Below are 10753 nucleotides of genomic sequence, written 5' to 3'. Positions count from 1 at the left end.
AAATCACAGGCTGGGATTCAGGAATATATGAGGACTATTCCCTCTCCAAGGTTAGAAGAGATGGAAACACAAGCCCTGGATAAAGGCCTGTCACTTACTGAGGTTCAAGAGGCAGGGGCAAGGCTACGCCCTGGTACCAACTGGCTACTCGTGGAGTTTTATAGGTGAAACATAGACATCCTATGCCCCCACCTTCATAGGCTCTTCATAGATGCCCTAGAGGAGGGGACTCTCCCTCCAGAACTGTGAGTGGCCACTATTGAGGTTATATAAATGAAGGGCAAGCTACGTGATCAATCTGGGTCTTATCATCTCTCTGCTGAACTCGGAAGTTAAGATCCTGGCCACCATTCTGGCGACTCGCCTGCTGGGTGTGACTTCGGGTCTGAACAACAAAGATCAGTCTGGATTTATGCCTGGTAGATCTACCCACCTGAACCTTAGGCACACACACAATTGGCTTATGGAAGTGCAAAAAAGAACAAGTCCCCATGCGTTCCTATAATTAGATGCCGATAAAGCATTTGGCGCTGTTAACTGACAGTTCCTTGATGCCACCCTGGATAAATTTGGGCTTAGGCGAAGCTCCGCAGCTGGGTGGCACTTTTATATAACCAACCAATGGCCATAGTGCGGGTCAGAGGGCAGTGTTTGGCACCCTTCCCTATTGAGAGGATTGACGAGACAGGGCTGCCCCCTGGCACCTCTCCTCTTTGTGCTCACTCTGGAGTCACTGGCCTTTGCCATCGGGATATACCCCTTGATTTGGGGTTTCCATGTCAAGCCCGAGGACGCAGAGGAGAACTTCTCTCTCTGTGCTGATGATATTCTAATGTACATTACACTAACCCTGGGCGTAGTGGGCGTAGTGGGGCTCCGCGGAGCTATGCGGAGTGGGCGAGAAGCTACGCCCACTCCCGCACTCCGCGTAGCCCCACTACGCACCTCCCTCCCGCTCTCCTCTACATACATTATTTACGCAAAATACCCTTAATAAAACAATTTTAAAGCACTTACCGTGTCTGGGGCTCATCCGGGGCTCCCTCTTGGAATCGCGTCGTCATGGATACCAATGCGCATGCGCGGGCGGCCGTGCATGCGCATTGGTATCTATGAAGGGACGCTATTCCAAGAGGGAGCCCCGGACGAGCCCCGGACACGGTAAGTGCTTTAAAATTGTTTTATTAAGGGTAGTTTGCTTAAATATTGTATGTAGGGGAGGGCGGGAGGGAGGCGGGTGGCGGCCGACTCGGCTACGCACACGGAGTGGGCGTAGTGTTGCCGGCTACGCTGTCTACGCAAAATGCGTAGGAGGCAACACTACGCCTACTCCGTGGGCGTATCCGATTCGGACGCCCAGGCTTACATTACACACCCGGAGACGACCATTCCCGCCCTTTTCAACGTGATTACAGACTGCGGGCGACACTCGGGGTGTAAAATGAATTGGAATAAATCTATATTTTATAGCCCGACTAGCACACAACTAGACTGTCCTCTGCCAGGTGAGCTACGAGTGGTGCTGAGGGGCTTTAGATATCTAGGTATCTTTGTCATGCCTCACGCAGAGATATGTAGACAGGAGAATCTGGGTGCCGTCTTGAGCATTTTTAGGGCCGAGGTAGAGAGCTGAAGGATCTTCCTCTCACCCTGCTTGGTCGAGCGACTCTATTCAAAATGATCACGCTACCTCAACTTTTATATGTTCTCCAAAACTTATTTCATCCCTTGCCTAGGGCCATCTTTACAGACATACAGCCACATGCATCAAGCTAAAAACCGGTTGCAAACGGGCAGATTCTCAGAATCTGCCCCTTTGCGACCCGTATTTTTGCATTTGGGATGCATCATCCCAAATGCAAAAATCGCAATTTGAGGAATCTCTAAATTGAGATTCCTTAAATTTCAATTGCATTTAAGGAATCCCAAATTGATTTTCCTTAAATGCAATGCATCAAAGTCAAAAAAATAGCGATTTCGCTAACAGGAGTAGCAAATTACCATAAGTTGAACTTCATGGTAATCCTTAATTGCGACTCTCAAATTTGCGAGTAGCAATTAAGGTATGTGTAGGAATTGCTATTTTTATAGCGATTCCATCATGCATAGGCTTTTGCGATTCCTAAATAGCGATTCCTTAAAAATCGCTATTTAGGAATTGCAATTCCTTCTGTTGATGCATGTGGCTGATAGATAGCAAAATCAGATCGCTAATATGGCAAGATGGACACCCTAGAATTGCACATCGAACGCAACAGTGTAACCCCTACAATGGAGGGATCGCACTCCCTGACATAGAGGCTTACTATTGGGCATCCCACATGATGCCCATAAACGAATGGACTCACAAGGACAGAGATCACCCCACATACCGCCTTGAGTGAAAGAGAGAGCTGATGCACCCAAATACACATCTGCATTACCTTTATGGGGGGAAGGGCAGTTCACGTCTACTACCCATGACCCAAGAGACCTTGCAAGCATGGAAGAGAGCTAGCAAGGCCCTAGGTTGGACGAAACGGCTTACGCGGGCTACACCGCTCTGGGAAGGGAACTGGTTTAGAGAACTATGCAAACTCACAGGGTTTGTGGCCTGGGACCTTCTTGGGATCGCCACAGTAGGGAACATCATTGAAAAAGGAGAACTTAACACTAGGGCAAAATTCAAACAAGAATATAATATGAGAGATTCCCAATTTTTTAAATATGCACAACTACGCCATGCATGGCAGGTGGAAAACCTCCCTAGTGAGCAATTTCCAGAATACGCCCCCCTAGAGGGTAGATTCCTACAAGAGTAATTGACCGATATAGCGATCTCGCTTACATACAAAACTATTAATAACAACATCCCCCATGGACTGTTAGGCCTCCGCGCCAGATGGGAGAAAGATGTGGGTTCCATGGAAGATATTGATTGGGAGGCGGCATTAATGCACCCCAGGGAGGTGGCTATAAAGGCAAGTCTCCAACTCATTCAACTTAAAATACTGCACCGTACATACTATGATAGGGATAGGTTACATAGGATGGAAAGGGCGGAGTCTCCACGTTGCTAATGTGTACCGCCATTAAGAGCGATTTTTACCACATGAGCTGGGCGTGCCACGCACTCCTGCCATTCTGGACACAGGTGGGTGGGGTGCTGGGAACTGTCCTAGGGGTAACGTTGCCGATAGAGCCCAAGTTTGTGCTATTGGGGATTCTGAGCGAAGTTGACATAACTAGAACACAGCTGTTTGTTACCTCTTTGGGGCTGGTTGTGGCTAAGAGAGACATTTCCAGGAGATGGTGAGTGGCCGACAAATCAACCATCCAGAAATGGGTGAGAGGAATGGACATTTACAGCTGAACAGGTCACATATTGTAGCAAAGGGTGTTCAAAAAAGTTCCACAAGATCTGGGACCCCTGGAGAAAACACTTTGGGTTAGCCGTAGGAGACAATACGCAACAGTCCACTGGGTGCACCACACAGGAGACCCAGACACAGAGACCCGAGCCCATAGCACCTTAGAAGACCACTCCCTCACCTTATCAGAAACTGCTCCCTGGTCTAAGACGCAACAACATAACCACAAGGGAAATTACCGCTGCCATTTGCCAGTTTACATCGACCACTGGAGGGGAAGGAGAGGGGACCATGCTGGTAATGCTTATATTCGATCTGGTTTGTGATCTAATTTCATTAATGTACCAAGTAAGCTTTCTCTTGTGCTAATTGTTCTGTTGAATAATTCTAAAGATAAAAATATATTTTTTTTAAGTGGGATAAGAGTAATTTCTAGTGCTGAAAAGTTTGAGTGCATTGATTCCATATTAAGTACAACTGTATATTGCTTTTTCCTGTTGTTTTGGACACACTTTCATTTTTTCCTGAGTGTGGCATAAGCAGCTTTTTCTTTGAGAGTCAGAGTTCATGCATTTAAGTTGTTGGTGGTGGTGTGCAGATGATATTTTTTTGGGGTATGATGCGCTCTTTGTGCACCCACTTTATTTCCTGCATTTGACTTATAGTCATGCTTTAAAAAATGTCAAATAGAAAAGATACTGCATGCAGAATTTTTAAATGTTTTTCATTTAACAGTCCCATGGCTACATTCAGTCAATCAGCTCTCCCCGGTCATACTGTAGATCATACTATTACAAAGGGGCCACAATCCAGCGTGTTATAGCATGTTTTAATATGTTCTTATACTCTATTGCATGTCTCCAGTCTTCATATTGGCTCACAATTGTTCATATAAGGTTAGTGCTCTTGTGGCGGGACAGGTGATAACAACTGAGCTGATGTGTCTGTCTGTACAAGTCCACCACCTGGATAAAGGTAAGTCCACAATGTAATTACACCGATCTCCCTGTGGCACTCAAATAAACTACTATCATATGAGACTACTATTACACCGTGACTTGAACACAAATGATGGTCTCTGGGGGAAGCTGCCCCTCTCACTTGGCATTATATGAGCCCTGGAACCTCCAAGTTCTGAGATCTGCCTTCCACACAACAGATAGGAGAGGAATAACTATAAAAGCAGTGGTGGAAAAACATGATCTGGTGTTAGCCTATATGTCCATAAAGCTCTTCCTGAAATAAACCGCGATCTTCCACAGAAGGAATAAATAATCATCTATCGACTATCTTGGAAGTAGTTTAATGTATTTACTTGTCATCTCTAGTCCAAGAGGTGGCCAAAATGTTCTGTATCTAGAGTGGTAAATTGCTGCTCATGATGGGGACCACAGAAAGCAAAATGAAAGAGATCAGGATGTAGTTCTGGACATTCTAGACTGTGACCTAAAAATTAGAGGACACTGAAGAATCAAATGGAAACCAGTGCTCTTAACTGACCTAAATCTGTAGATTGAAAACGATGTTTAAATAAATAAAACTCTGCAAAAATCTTTAAGTCCACAAACCACTGCCAGCCTTCCAATTAGAAGGTATTTTAGACGATCTCATATGTTGATTTGAAACACTGGTTAGAAAAGAATACAATTTCGTCAAGCAATCGAGAAGAAGGCAACTTCCAAACAACTAAGAACGGGTTGACCTTTAGATTAAAAAGGCAAGATCAAGTGCTACCCACCCATCAAATGCGAATGACAGGCAGCATTAATGCTATGAATTGTACCGGGGCATGGGTACATTTACTCCTACCTTGAAGCTACCAGAGCACTGGATTCCACAATTACAACACACAGTTCGAAGCAGAGTTACTAAAGGGACTCTCCTGAAAGATTGTTTTGCCAGGTTAAACAAGGCCTCTTCATCGTAATATAATTTTAAAGAAATCCATGACAATTCCAGGATTTTGCAATGATTGTTCACCTTCAATAATGGACTCTGCTTTATTCCCCGTTGATACGTAAAGATTATACCAGTGGGGTCGGAATTAAATGAAAGGTGCAAAACCGCACTGTGCTTTATTGTTTAAGAATCTTAGAAAGGTTAGATGAAGAGCAGGGGACATAATGGTGATTACGAATCACACATATGTCAAGTAGGTGTTTGTCAAAAATGAAGCAACTGCGGAATAGTTGTAGTTTCTGGAGACCCTACAGAAACGAGACAATAGACTGGAGGCTAAAGCAACAACACCACTACAGATATCAACCTAACAATAAGGGCCAGATTTTTAGTTTGGCAGTTCGTGGACCGCCAAACTAATGGTGGCACGGCGGTGGTGGACTGGCCACTGCGGCACTGACTGCGATATTACAACTTAGGCGGTCAAACCACCATTGGACCACTGCATCTGCGAGGGAACTGCATTTCTTGGTGGGGGTGCAGCGATCAGGGGCTCACAAGATGCTGGCGGTGCCACTGCAAGTGTCAAAAGTGTGTCAATCATATTGAGGTTTGTAGCAATGGAAATCATTAATCTATGCGCACAAAGATTGATCAATTTCATATTTGTTTTTATTTGGTATGTGCTAAATATATTTCAGAATCACATACAGTGCAAAACAGTTTTGTTTTATGAAAACAATGCATTTTGGTCTAGTCTGGAACGAGCTTTAACTTTGTGGAGAGACAACAACAATACCTCCAAACCTCCAAACGGGCATGCCGAAAACTGGAGAAGAAATGGCTCCACGAACAAACACCAGTCAGCCACGCAGCCCACAAGGACGCCACCCGCAGACATCACCACCTCATCAGACTCGCCAAGAGAATTTCCTTCAAAGCCCACCTAGACAACAACGCACTCAACAGCAAAGAGCTCTTCAGCATCGTGAAGGAACTCTTCAACCCCAGAGCCAACTCCAACGACATCCCGCCCTCACAAGAACTGTGGGACGCACTGGTCACCTTCTTCCACTGCAAGATCATGGACATCCACGACAGCTTCAACACCCTGACTGCCCCAATAATGACAGGCCACACCCACCTGAGGAACACCACCTGCATCAACGGCCTGACCTCCTGGACCAACGTTACAGACGACGAGACACGCAAAGTCATGAATTCCATCCACTCAGGATCACCATCAGACCCCTGCCCACACCACGTATTCAACAAAGCAGACGCAGCCATCGCACCCCAACTACAGAAAGTCATCAACATCTCCTTCAAAACATCTACATTCCCGGAAAGCTGGAAGCTTGCTAAGATCAACACCCTTCTCAAGAAGCCCAAGGCGGACCCCAAGGACCTCAAGAACTTCCGGCCCATCTCCCTGCTCCCGTTCCCGGCGAAGGTCATCGAGAAAATCGTTAACATACAACTGAACCACCATCTCGAGGACAACAACGTCTTAGACCTGTCCCAGTCCGGACTCCGAAAAACCACAGCACCGAGACAGCCCTCATCGCCGCCGCAGACGACATCAGGCGCCAACTAGACAACGGCGAAACATAAGCCCTCATCCTCCTGGACCTGTCAGCCACCTTCAACATGGTCTGCCACCACACACTAAAGACACGCCTCCAAGAAGCCGGAATCCAAGAGAAGGCCCTCAACTGGACCACGTCCTTCCTCACCGGCAGAACCCAGTGCATCCACCTGCCACCTTTCTGTTCTGAAGCCACCGACATCCTCTGCGGCGTGCCCCGGGGCTCTTCCCTCAGCCCGACACTGTTCAACGTCTACATGGCCCCCTTCGCGCGGGTGGCTCGCCAGCATGACCTCAACATCATCTCCTACACTGATGACACCCAGCTCATACTCTCTCTCACCAAGGACCCGCACACCGCCAAAACCAACCTCCACAAGGGTATGAAGACTGTCGCCGAATGGATGAGGAGCAGCCGACTGAAGCTGAACTCAGAAAAGACGGAGATCCTCATCCTCGGACCAACCCCATCAGCCATGGACCACTCCTGGTGGCCAACCACGCTGGGAGCAGCACCAACACCCACTGACCATGCACGCAGCCTAGGAATCATCCTTGACTCCTCCCTCTCCATGTCGAAGCAGGTCAACGCCGTCTCCTCCTCCTGCTACAGCACCCACTGCATGCTCCGCAGGATCTACAAGTGGATCCCTACAGAAACAAGAAGAACAGTGACACAGGCCCTTGTCAGCAGCAGACTGGACAATGGCAATGCACTCTATGCAGAAATCTCAGCCAAACACCTACGCATCCAAAACGCCTCCGCCCGGCTGATCTTCAACATCCCTCGCCACAGCCACATCACCCCCACCTGAGAGACCTACACTACCTCACCATCGACAAAAGGATCACCTTCAGACTCCTCACCCATGCACACAAAGCACTCTACAACACCGGACCAGCCTACCTTAACAGCAGTCTCAGGTTCCACACCCACAACCGCCAACTCCGCCCTGCCAGCCTCGCCCTCGCCGCTGTTCCTCGCATCCAACGAGCGACCTCAGGCAGCAGATCCTTCTCCTTCCTCGCCGCCAAGACCTGGAACAACCTGCCTCCCCTCCTGCGACAGACCGAAGACCTACTCACCTTCAGAAGACTCCTCAAGACCTGGCTCTTCGAGAAGTAGCAGCACCAACAATGTTATTGCCCATTCTTGATAATATGGCCCTTCGAATCAAAAAGGATTCCTACGGATATCGACATTTCTTGTATATTGATACATTCAAAACACATAGAAGTGCTGGTGCATCATCAATTGTCAGTTTTAATAAAAATGTATATGATACAGGAAAATGCCAATTTTCTGTGAAACACGTGTAATTATTCACACACTTACAGTGCAGCGAGAGTATCTACCAAATTAGATTTTGAGATAAAAAATGCATGTTAATTAATGTATTATATTTTTCAGCAAAATTGTTAAATGAAGTATGTAAACTACGAAATTATTTTCAGTTTAAACATTTTCCATTACCCTTTTCATATTGATGGATGTGGTACGGTAAGAATCCACAGTAGTGACCACATTTTTAGGTTCAGATGTCTTACATGATAATAAGCTATTAACATTTGGAAGGCAAATCAATGTAAGGTGATTCTTTGATTCCTTTCTTGACAACAGAAGGCGACCAGCTGTTATTTGAGGCTTCCCCTATGTTTTTCTGTTGCACATAATAAGGACATGGTATGTTGACACACCTTCGGATTGTGCCCTACTTCCTTGTGCATAGAGTCGCTGTTCCTCACTACATCTTTGTTGCAAAGTTAAATGTACATTGTTAAATAAGTAGATCCAATAATCGTAGGTATACCTAAGTTGGTTTATTAGTCATAGTTGGTAGAAAGGAAGGCCCCACCGGGAGCAGCATCCAGCTGCTCAGCCCCACTCACTCAAACTGACTACACATTCAAACCATCCATACACAAACATTCTAATGACATCACACACACAGGCTGAGCAGCAGAGAAGGAGAAGACCAGAATATAACAATCTGCTACTACCACGTCAGTGGAACTCTCTCTCCACCTCTCAATGTTATTTCTTCGTCATTGAACTTTGCACATATTTGTGCATTGACTTCATTTGGTTTGTTAGTACTGAACATCTGCTGCCTAAGGGGCATCCACAGATGCGATTTTATGTGTGCAGCGTAGGTGATGCCGCTGTTTAGGTTTAGCCCTATTCATCAGTGAGCTTATAAATGCATTGGGCCATATTCATCAAAGTTATACCACCAGGGCAACACAAAACCTAGATGAGATTTACCAAGCCGCAGAAGGCCACCTTGCGATGCTTGGCAAATCTGTAGTAACGCAAGGCAGCACAAGTCAGCGCAACTCACGCTCCAAGGGTGGAGCATGAGTGTTCCACACACATCCACCTATGGATTTTTAGTGCATTTATGCATTTACCATGAGTGGTAGACCTGGGAATGCATATAAATGCAAGACCAACCTAGCGGAAGCATACCAATGAGAAATATATTTGTTTCTCCTTTTTTTTACTCTTTCTATATGCGCTGCATTATGCAGCACACATAGAACGAGGAAAAAGCCTCAAAGGTGACCCTTCCTAAATAAAAGCAATCATGTCTGCAGCTCAGGTACCCGTAAACCATGATGCAAGGGGGTCTGCGTAGGTCCTAGACAGCATATAGTGCACCAGCACAAGGAGACTACAGGGATACACCATATAATATTAAAGAGAGGCAGTAATGTGCCACATATTGTTAAATATGGTGCATTCCTGCCTCTCCTTGTCACACAACGCAGAGCCCCAAGGTGTCTTGCAACGCTGCATTGCATGGCATTTTGATCAATATGGCCTTTAACCTTTTATTAGGTTGTGGTGGAGGGAAGCATTTTCTATTTGTTTTCATGTGCCTGTTCTCAGTTCCAGTCTTACTTCTTGAGTGACTTATAATGATAATATAATAAGTACATCTTATAATTTGTATTAATGTCTTGGCTGTGACGCAGCAATGTAGTGAAAGTGCCCCTGCCAAGGCTGCACTTGCTCAGTGCAACGCTTTGAAGAGATGTCTGGAACAGGGGTAGGCAACTAGCCCCACAGTCAGTTCTCTGAATATAGTTTAATCCGTTCCCCTCAGTGATATTTCATTGGGAAGAAAGATTGCAGTTTTAAAGCTGAAAGGCTGCCTTTCCACCAATATACAACACGTTTGCTCACAGAAGTCTCATGAAGATGGATGACTGGTCTGGAGTTACATGTATGTATGTGCCCTTACAAAGCGCGAACAGGCAATGGAGCACTCTACATGCATCGATAAGTACATCTTGATCAGAGAGAGAGGTGCCGCATGCCCAAACCTGGTTTCATTTCAACAAAAAATGACCACCACAAGCCTCAAAAGTGACATTATCGTGCTAGCATTTAACATCATATCCCAAAAAGAACAGTGGTATGACTAACAAATCCTGTCAATGCCAAAGAATGCTCTGTTATTCCCATTGAAGAATGACATTTCTTGAAATGTGACACCATTTACTGGGGAAGCTCATTTTTAGCTGCAACCTCCCTTGAACAAGGCTGCTTCACTGAAAACAGGTGTATAACACATGTTACAGATTGAAATATATTGATTGGCTAAATGCTTTCCCCAGTAGGACAAGCAAGATGGAGGACAGCGGCTGATGGCCTTAAAATTGAGTGAAGCACGGTGACAGTCATTCCGATTTATGTGACTGGGGTCAGAACAGGTAAAGGTGGATAAGAGAGAGACGTAAGATTGATGGACCTACAGTGTTTTTGGTCTTGAGAGAAGACTATTTCAATGTATTTACATATTGGCCTTCAGTTTATTGACCTGTACCAATGTAAACCAAAGTCCCCGGTGCCTTCGGCAGAACCTGAGGACGGAGTAAACTTTACATCTGGCGTGATCCCTTGATCACT

Source organism: Lissotriton helveticus, chromosome 1_1, assembly GCF_964261635.1.
Source record: "Lissotriton helveticus chromosome 1_1, aLisHel1.1, whole genome shotgun sequence".
In the NCBI taxonomy this organism is placed as follows: domain Eukaryota; kingdom Metazoa; phylum Chordata; class Amphibia; order Caudata; family Salamandridae; genus Lissotriton; species Lissotriton helveticus.
This window is presented reverse-complemented; position numbering follows the sequence as displayed.